This window comes from Ixodes scapularis, unplaced genomic scaffold (genome assembly GCF_016920785.2).
Source record: "Ixodes scapularis isolate PalLabHiFi unplaced genomic scaffold, ASM1692078v2 PGA_scaffold8__174_contigs__length_109621045, whole genome shotgun sequence".
NCBI classification, from domain to species: domain Eukaryota; kingdom Metazoa; phylum Arthropoda; class Arachnida; order Ixodida; family Ixodidae; genus Ixodes; species Ixodes scapularis.
Genome location: NW_024609883.1, coordinates 65,237,320 through 65,246,468, shown reverse-complemented (window position 1 = coordinate 65,246,468; position 9,149 = coordinate 65,237,320). Strand labels below are relative to the sequence as shown.

Here is a 9,149-nt window from a genome sequence, read left to right as displayed (position 1 = left end):
TACTGTGTTCCGGGCTTGAGACAACTGGTTCTTCATTAAAACAAATTGCTTTAATTCCTTTGCAGGTACTGCAGCATCTTGGGTGCATTGTGGGCTGGCTACCCTCACTACCCTATGCAACTGCTTCACATGAGCAAAAAGTTGATCGATATCTAATATATTTTTTTAGAATACTCCATGCAGTTGCCAAATGTTTCCAGGCCAAAAACTTCCGTCCACTCTGCCCTAGTCGTCCTAAACTCTCTTCAACTATACATTGTTTTGTTTTCTAGCCACAGGAAATAGTGGCTGCCCAGACATGACACTCTGATAGCTTGGCATGGTCATTACGTCTTTAAGGGTGGGGCATGTCGATTGTAACCTTACTGACATACGAGTATTGGCACACTCAAATAAATGCACATCTCGAAGTACAGCCCTTCCAGACATTAAAGGACCTCTTCGACTGCAGACACATTGCAAAAGGTTGTTAATTGATCATGTCTTTATAGACCAGGGGTGACCTGACGAACAAGTACAAGGAGCCAGAATAAAAAAGTATGATTCTAAGTAAAAAGCTGCAGCAAAAAAGGGGTCATAATAGCCTTATATTTTTTCATGTCATTCAGTGGTGACAGCGAATTCTACTTCTAAAGGAACAGCTCATTAAGCACGATTGACCGGCATGTTTGATTTACGCATTGGTAGCACAAGACTGCCAAAGCACGAGCTGTATTTTCTATTTCTTTCCATTTGGTCTTGAGGGGAAAGGGAGGAGGCTTAGCAGAGAGGTGCAGTTCGGCTGAATCCCGGAGAAAAGCTCACCGGAGAAAAGCTCACCGCGAAACCGGCGGATGCGGAGAAAAGGTCACCGATTTTTGTTTTCTTCATTTTATATGGAGGCTGTTGGATCATGCCTAACACATATCAATTTATTATTAAAATTCATCAGCTTTGTAGAAAAGAAAGTGTCTTTTTTTGTAATATTTGTTAAGCTTATTGTGTATATTGCCTCCAATTTAATAATTGCGGGCGAGTGTTTTTTGTGGCTTAATCTGTAGGCAACGAAAGCCGAACTGAAAACTTTATGAACTTGAAGAACAGGAAAAAGTTTGAAAACATAATAATTCCTGCCTAAAACCTAAAAATCAAAATTCTAAATGCCGAAAATTCGAAAGTGCATGCGCAGCAACGCGGTGCCTGAAATTCTCTTTGAAGCTTTTGTTAACCTTTGAAAACTGGATAAAACAGTCAGTAGGATGTCGAGACTTTTTCTTCTACGGACATGAACGTTTTGTAGCCGTTCGTGCTGGTGTTTCCACACGTTGCCTTTGTGTTATTTTGCCCTTCTATGACGAGCCACCCATGACCTTCAGGGCTGCACACTGGCACCGTTGTTTCTCGTGACCTATATAAGAATTGGTCTTCTGTGATATAGCGAATTAATATAGCGAATTGGGCGAGTTGGTAAACGTTATACATGTTAAAAACCGCTCAAACGACGACGACGGAGTGAAGACAACAAACACGACAGGACGAAGCTGTTCACGTAACTAAAGTTAGTGAAATCAACAGAAAGAAAACAGCGTAGCCGACACTGATTACGTCAGCAAACACCTACTTATCTATTAGGCACTACACGATATTTGGAGGTGAAACTGTTCACACATCGCTACTCATATTGGGGAATTGTAGTAGAGCGTTCCCGCAGCCCGCTAAGCACCCGGATAGCGCTCCGTAATCCGCCACAAGACCTTGGAACTACGCAGAGAAGGCCGGTGGCGCGCAGGCGCAGCTGCGGCGTTTCCTTCGGGGATACCGTAGCGGAGGAGGGAAACGGTCTACTACAATTCCCTATTAGCTCGAAAAGTACAATTAAATTAGCGGAAAACAAACAGCGCAAGGACAAGGACAGAGTAGAAGGTGGTAGACACACACAGCGCTGACTTACAACTGAGCTTTATTGGCACTGACAAGCTGTATAAATACACAATTTGCCCGGCCCAAAAGCCAAGAAAAGAAACACAAGAGGAGGACTACACGTGTTCCTAGAGTCATCTGCAGGCACCGTTGCTCTCCGATCTGAGTAGAAAAGTACACTCCTTTTCCGTCAAGGCAAGTGACGGGGCACTAACACACTCAGAGCCCGATTGTCCAATGGCGCGGGCTTCTATAATCTCACGTGTCAGTTTATCTTTTTGTTTTCTGATGACCGTGCATCGTTCAAAAAACGGAGTGCATCCGCAATCGCGGCAATGCACCCCAAGGTGCCCCGACACAACCTGAGACATTATAACGATGCTCTCTTAAACGCTCATTGAGACAACGTCCTGTCTGCCCTATGTATCTCCGGCCACAGGACAGGGGATACATACATACATTAAACCTCTTTATCTGACAGAGCTACCGACGCCGCACTTTCAGCTGTATATAAATTGTATTTTTTACCGGTGTACAATGTTCTGATTCGTTTCCCCTTCCGCTAAGCCCTCCGCAACGAAGCAGCCGCTACTGCGCCGGCGCGCCGATGGCCTTGACTGCAGAGTTCCGGCTAGCGTAGCTGATTGCGGAGGGCATTGCGGGACCTCGGAAACGATCTACGAAAACTCCCTACTATACAGAATGGGTGGTTACGAATTTCTGAGGAATTAGTAATTATGCCCAATGAACTTCAAGAATATTACAAAAAGAGGATATATTTTTAATAAAGTGACGAATGCGAATTGTGTTAAACTGATACGTTTTATACAGAATACTCTAAGTTAAAAAAGAAAAAAAAAAACGTCGAGTTTTTTTCCGTTTTCGATCAGAGGCCGGTGAGCTTTTCTCCGCATATACGGGTGTCCAAACAGGACACTACAAAACGCACGACTCCGACAAATCGTGAAAATTGAAGCGGACGCGCCCGCTTCGCGCACGCTTCAATTTTCACGATTTGTTGGAGTCGTGCGTTTCGTAGTGTCCTGTTTGGACACCCCTTAAGCCGGTTTTGCGGTGAGCTTTTCTCCGGTGAGCTTATCTCCGGTGAGCTTATCTCCGGTGAGCTTATCTCCGCTGAGCTTTTCTCCGGTGAGCTTTTCTCCGCCGCCGAGTTCGGCTACCCCTGCCAGGGCCGTAAGCAGGGGGGGGGGGAGGGGGGGGGTTTAGGGGGTTCTGACCCCCCCCGAAATTTTTTTCTGGGTACGGCCCTGGTCGGTGCACTGGCAGCCAGCCAATTTTAATCTCCACCTCTGCGCACGCGCAGTGGCGCCGGTCGGCTACCGGGTACCAAACCGGGACCGGTTCTCCGGTTTGCTGTAACTCTCCATTATATGCCACCGATGCACATGATTCATAGGCGAAAATAAGACAATAGACACTTTCAAAATGGCCGCCGTTGTCCCCGAACCCCCCCCCCCCCCCCCCCCCCCCGAAATTTTTTTCTGGGTACGGCCCTGACCCCTGCCCAGTGTGCTAATTTTCTTTTTTTTTGACCGAAAGGAATTGCACATTTGTCACAAATAAAAACATTAAGTTGATTAATAATACTTAAAATGAATGTTCAATGCGGCAAACTTGTGCTGTGAAACATGAAGTAACAAAAATCGTGCAGTCTGCTGCAAAAGTTTGCGGGGTGCGGGAGCATCAGCCGAAGTGACTGGTTGCGTCTTTTGACGGCGCGTGGCCAGTGGCGTCGGAACAGGGGGGGGCAGGGGGGGCGACCGACCCCCCAGAGATTTTTTAGTAATGGCGGCTCGCGAGCTCGATATTTCGCAAATTTCTCAGAGTGCGATTTTTAAGATATTTCGCGGGCATGAATTTCTCGCAATACAAGTGGCATGATGATATTCATCATCATGGGATTAGTTATTCGAGGCCACGAGAGCGAAGAAGGTACCATCGCCAGTGGAAAAGTATCCAAGCTGCTTCCCCTGTGCCCCACCGGGTGGGTTGTTCGAGTAAAAGCGACGAGGCGCTTTGTCGAGAACTACGAAAGAGTGTAACTAACCCTGAAAGACATTTTGAATGATAAGGGGTATCCGCGAGACGACAAGAAGTCAGCAATACACGGCTTCTTGAAGAAAATACAAAAGTTCGAGACCGTGTTTGGTCTCAACTGCGCCATCACAATATTTGGACCATGCGAAGAACTTGCAACATCGCTGCAGAAGCCAGATACTTCTGTGGGAGGAGCGCTGAGGGCGACGGAGGTCCTGGAAGCACATTTGACAAGGCAAAGAAAGGAGAGTGGTTTCCAAGAAGTGTACGAACGTACAGAGGGGGCAGCAAAGAAGCATAAGCTAAAGGCCCCTTTAAACAAGACCACGCGATGCGGTCCTCCAAGAAGGTTTGAACACAGCAGCGAGCCCTGTCAACCAGCGTTTCTAGACGCGGAGACAGGCCTTCGGAAGCAGTTCTACGAAGCGTTAGATTGTGTTCGCGCCGAGCTTGCAAGACGATTCAAGCAACCAGGCATGCAAAGTCTCGCACAACTAGAGCAAATAATTTTGTGCGCTATTCAAGAGAAGCCACAAATTGCAGAAGAACTTGAAAGGAAGTTAGGATCCCACGCTACTGATTTTCACCTGGAAAGCCTTTCAAGGCAGCTGAACATGGTTCACTCGCTCTCAGGCGGTCAGATCGGCTCCGTACCCGAGTTGTGCCGTGCTCTGGGCAGACATGTCCCAGAGGTCAAGAGGATGATGACTGAGGTGATGCGCCTTGCGGCACTTATAATGACAGTGCCAGTGTCAGCGGCATCAGCTGAACGAAGTTTCAGCGCACTTCGGCGTATCAAGAATTACCTCAGAGCTACCATGTCACAAAAGTGACTGACTCAGGTGATGGTGCTGCACGTAAATAGTAAGCGAGCAGCAAAACTTGATCTGAACTCTATCATCAGAGAGTTCGTGTCGAGGACGGCTGAACGACGAACCGTATTCGGGCACCAGTGAGCTCTTTCTTATTTCACGCTGTTTGAAGACGTCAACATGAGAGAAAAACAAGATCACCACATTCCAAAAGAGGAAGGACATATATTCGTTCTAAATAAACGTTTGTGAGCGTTTCGATTTTATATATCCATATTGTTCTAGATGCTTCATCCCCCCCCCCCCCCCCCACCCCACCCCAATTCCGTTGCCCCCCCCACCTCAGAAATACTTCCGACGCCACTGCGCGCGGCCACTCTCAAGATTCACGTTTCGAGAATCTGCTTCCGTTCATGCTCGAAGTCGTGTCTTCTTTACTCGCTCCCGCCCGACGTGCACGAGATAACCGGGACTGGCGCAAGGCGCCGCGTTGACAGCCATCATGTCGCGCGTCTGCGGGTGGCGATGTTTCGGAATGTTTCTTATGGGTATTCAGCCTAAAAAACGGGACGGGTGATCTTTTGGTGGTGGGCGTTCATACAAATCTTAAATACTGAAATAAAGTTTTAAAAGGGCATAGATGGGAAACATTTTAAACTTTAAACATTTTATTTTTTGGGCAACAATTTAGATTTTAGATACAATTTAGGTGGAGGTCGTGGCTCGTTTGAAGTCTCGCCCATAGAACGGTGGGGGCCACCGTTCTATGGGCCTATTACTACTGGATTTCTACTGGAAAATCACAAGTTCCGTGAAAGGAGTTTCACAGACCTTGTAATTTTGCAAAAATTATATAGAAGCAGAAGAAGTATGTTAAATAACAAAAATTTAAAAACAAAAAAAATGCTTTACAGAAATTTTCTGGCAGGCCAGCTGCCAGACAATTTCTGTTTTTTTACATAACTTTTTTTTTACAGTGTATCCTGGAAACTCGCCTCAAAAACTGCGCCAAGAACGCAAGGTGCACCTCAGTGAGCACCCAGAATGAGCTCATAAAAATCAGCGAAGAACTTTTGCGGGCGGATATTGTAGGAGCGTGTAACAGTTCATGACTGTACTCTATACTGGCAGATGAGTCAGCAGACATTTCGGGAACGGAACAACTCACGCTGGGCATTCGCTTCGTTGACATGAAAAGCAAAATTCTACGAGAGGAATTTGTGGGCATGGTTTCCCTCAGAGAAATGAACGCAGGGGCAATTTCCACCGCCATTCTCCAAACTCTCGAGGAGTTAGGACTGACCTAAAAAACCTTGTGGGCCAGGGATATGACGGTTGCTCTTCAATGTCAGGATGCATATCCGGTGTACAGGCTAGGATCGGGAAAAAGCAGCCGCGAGCCTTGTACTTCCACTGCGCCTCACACCGTCTAAACTTGGTTGTGAACAAGGCCAACTTGGTGTCAGAGGTGAGAAATGCGGTGGCCTCTGTCAAAGCGGCAATCAAGTTCTTCAGAGAAAGCCCCCTCAGAAGGAAGCATGCACCCGCGCTGCCTCTACTTTGTGACACTCGGTGGAGTTCAAAGTACAAGAGCATCCGCTTGTTTCACGAGAACTTTATAAGCGTTATGGAGGCGTTGGAAAAACTCCTGTCATCCACGGACAAACAAACGCGAGAAACAGCGTACCAGCTCGTTTGTAGCTTGAGCCCCCCATCGTTTCTTGTTTGCCTCACGATTATTGCGAGGTATTCTGCACTCCTGGAACCGGTGACGAACATCCTGCAGTCCGTTCAGATAGACATTTTGAAAGTGAAAGAGCACATTCGCGTGCTCACCTCAACCATACTTGAAAACAGAAAACGCGGAAGGCGTTTTCAAGGACATCTCGAAGGTCGAAGAGACGTCCCGGCAGGTGGACGTAGAAATCGCTACGCCACGAATGGTTGGACAACAAGTTCACAGGTCCAACGTCGTGGGAACAGCAGAAGAGCACTACCGCCGGAGCATCTTTATTCCGTACTTGAATTCCCTGCTGTCAGCCCTCGAAGAAAAGTTCGGGGAAAATAAAACACCCGCGTTCGCTTTGCTGTTGCTGCACCCAAGGTCCCTGAAGCAGCTTTCTGAAGATGATGTCAGGGTCAAACTGTGCCAGCCATTTGCGGAGCATTTTGATTTTGGCAACTTCCAATGCGAAGTTCAACTGTGGCGTAGGTCGTGGAGGAATAGCGACTTCGGTGGGGGCCTCATGAGCCTGCTCACGTTTGCTGAGGGGATTTATCCCGCCGTGAGCCATGCCCTGCAAACGGCAATAACGTTCCCCGCAACGACGTGCTGTCCCGACCGTTCGTTCAGCACAATGCGACGTGTAAAAACGTGGCTTCGCTCTACGATGTCGGACCGACTGTCCGGTCTTTGCATGATATCCTTTCATCGGGAAAAAATCGAAAAGACAGGACAGAGAAAGTTCGCGGAGAGGGTGGTTGATGAGCTTGCGATGCGTGCGCCTAGACGGATGCTCCTTGTCTTTCGTGATTGAAGTCCTTCAAACAGCCGCGTCCGACTGTGCCGAGGCAAGCTAAGGGAACCCGCGTCGAACGGAAAGTTACTATGGCAACTAACCCTCCGATGGTAGCCCGCCCTGCTAGCTTTCCAACAGAGCCAACGCAGCTTTCAGATATATTCCACAGACCACAACCCGGGAAACGCTTCGATTAATATTACGAGCGAATACAGTTTTGTGCAGAAAATTAGAGTTGTAAATTTGAACATAGGCCAACTTGGGGTAGCTTTTAAAAACTTGTATAAACGATAAATACATTTAATTATGGAAATAAAAGGGTATTGTTCATCGCTGCAACAATTTATTATATGTGCGCGTCTTAGATACACTGTCTTGCTGTTTTATTGTGTACAGTACATATGATGCCAATACTTGCATATAAAATCTTCGTATTTTTTATCTCTGAGATAATTATAAACTATGTGGACTGTTTTGCTGTTTTGCCGCGTCATGGACTATATTCCTTACTTTTTTTCACTGTGTGTACATATCTACAGGGTGAAACAAGGAGACGCCAGGCTCTTTAAATCGACCGGAAAATTCGGTTTCTTAACCTACTGCGCTACGACTTTGTGCAGCGTTGCCCTCAGATGGTGATTTTTTTCTTTTTTGTAAAATTTGCGAAGAGCGAACTTACCTGAAAAAAAAAGTAAAGAAAGAAAAAGGCTTAGCTCCTATGGAAACGCAGCGACGCCACCGGTCTTCAAACAACTCGGCGCCGTTTCGCACGGGAGACAAGAGATGGCGCAACAAACGCCGCCAACGAACGAGCATACGGCGCCGAGAGCAGGCCTTTTTAGCAGACGTTCTTTTCGACTCAAAAGCGGCGCGCGTTCCGCAGGCGGCGACAGTCGCAGAAACAAAAAAGACAGGCGCGGTAACAACAAGGAACTGCAGTTCCTTGTCTGCAAAAGGGCGGGCTCTCGGCGTCGTTTGCTCGTTGGTTGGCGGCAGTTGGCGTCGCGACCGCTTGCGCCATCTCTTGTGTCCCGTGCGAAACGGCGCCGTGTTGTTTGCCGACCGGTGGCGTCGCTGCGTTTCCATAGGAGCTAAGCCTTTTTCTTTCTTTACCTTTTCCCCAGGTAAGTTCGCTCTTCGCAAACTTTACAAAAAAAAAAAAAAAAGAAAATGCACCATTTGTGGGCCACGCTGCACAAAGTCGTAGCGCGATAGGTTAAGAAACCGAATTTTCCGGTCGATTTAAAGAGCCTGGCGTCTCCTTGTTTCACGCTGTATAGAAGTTTTTTTTTTCTTACTTTAAAATTAGTATTACTGATGCATTGTACTTTTTAAAGTAATTGTTTAATAAAAAATATTATGTGCATCTTGCAAGCTGTATTTAGATTTTTCGTATTTTACTGTTAAACGACCCCCCCCCCCTCCCCCCCCCCCCCTCCCCCCCCCCCCCCCCCTCCCCTCGGGCGCACATTGCGAAGGGCCGTCAGTTTGCCCCCCTCCCCTCAAGAAAAAATCCTGCCGACGCCCATGCTACTCGAGGATTCCGGCTGCTCGGACGGCTCAATTAGCTTGAAAATAAGTGAACATCTAGTGCAGTGGCAAAGAACAAGAGGACCATCGGTTCGGTGTAGCACCGCGGAACAGCATCAAATGTGTTGGTGAAAAACTGAGCTTGGTAGTGCTCAGTCCTGTGCACAACGTTTAATCAATAATGGAGAAAGAATTGAGCTAAATAGACTTTCTCGGTGAACGATAGTTTTCTAAAAGTTGTTGGTCGACAGCCTGTGCGGCAGGGTACAAATGAACTGCGGGAGGAGCCTACACACCAGTGTTGCGGAATGGGCACCCCCATTCCATTCCA

General features: G+C 47.3%; 1 pseudogene; it reads left to right on the top strand.

The window, feature by feature from the left end:
• Positions 1-5,881: 5,881 nt before the first annotated feature.
• LOC115319830 lies at positions 5,882-6,925 on the top strand (annotated as a pseudogene).
• The last annotated feature ends 2,224 nt before the right edge of the window (positions 6,926-9,149 follow it).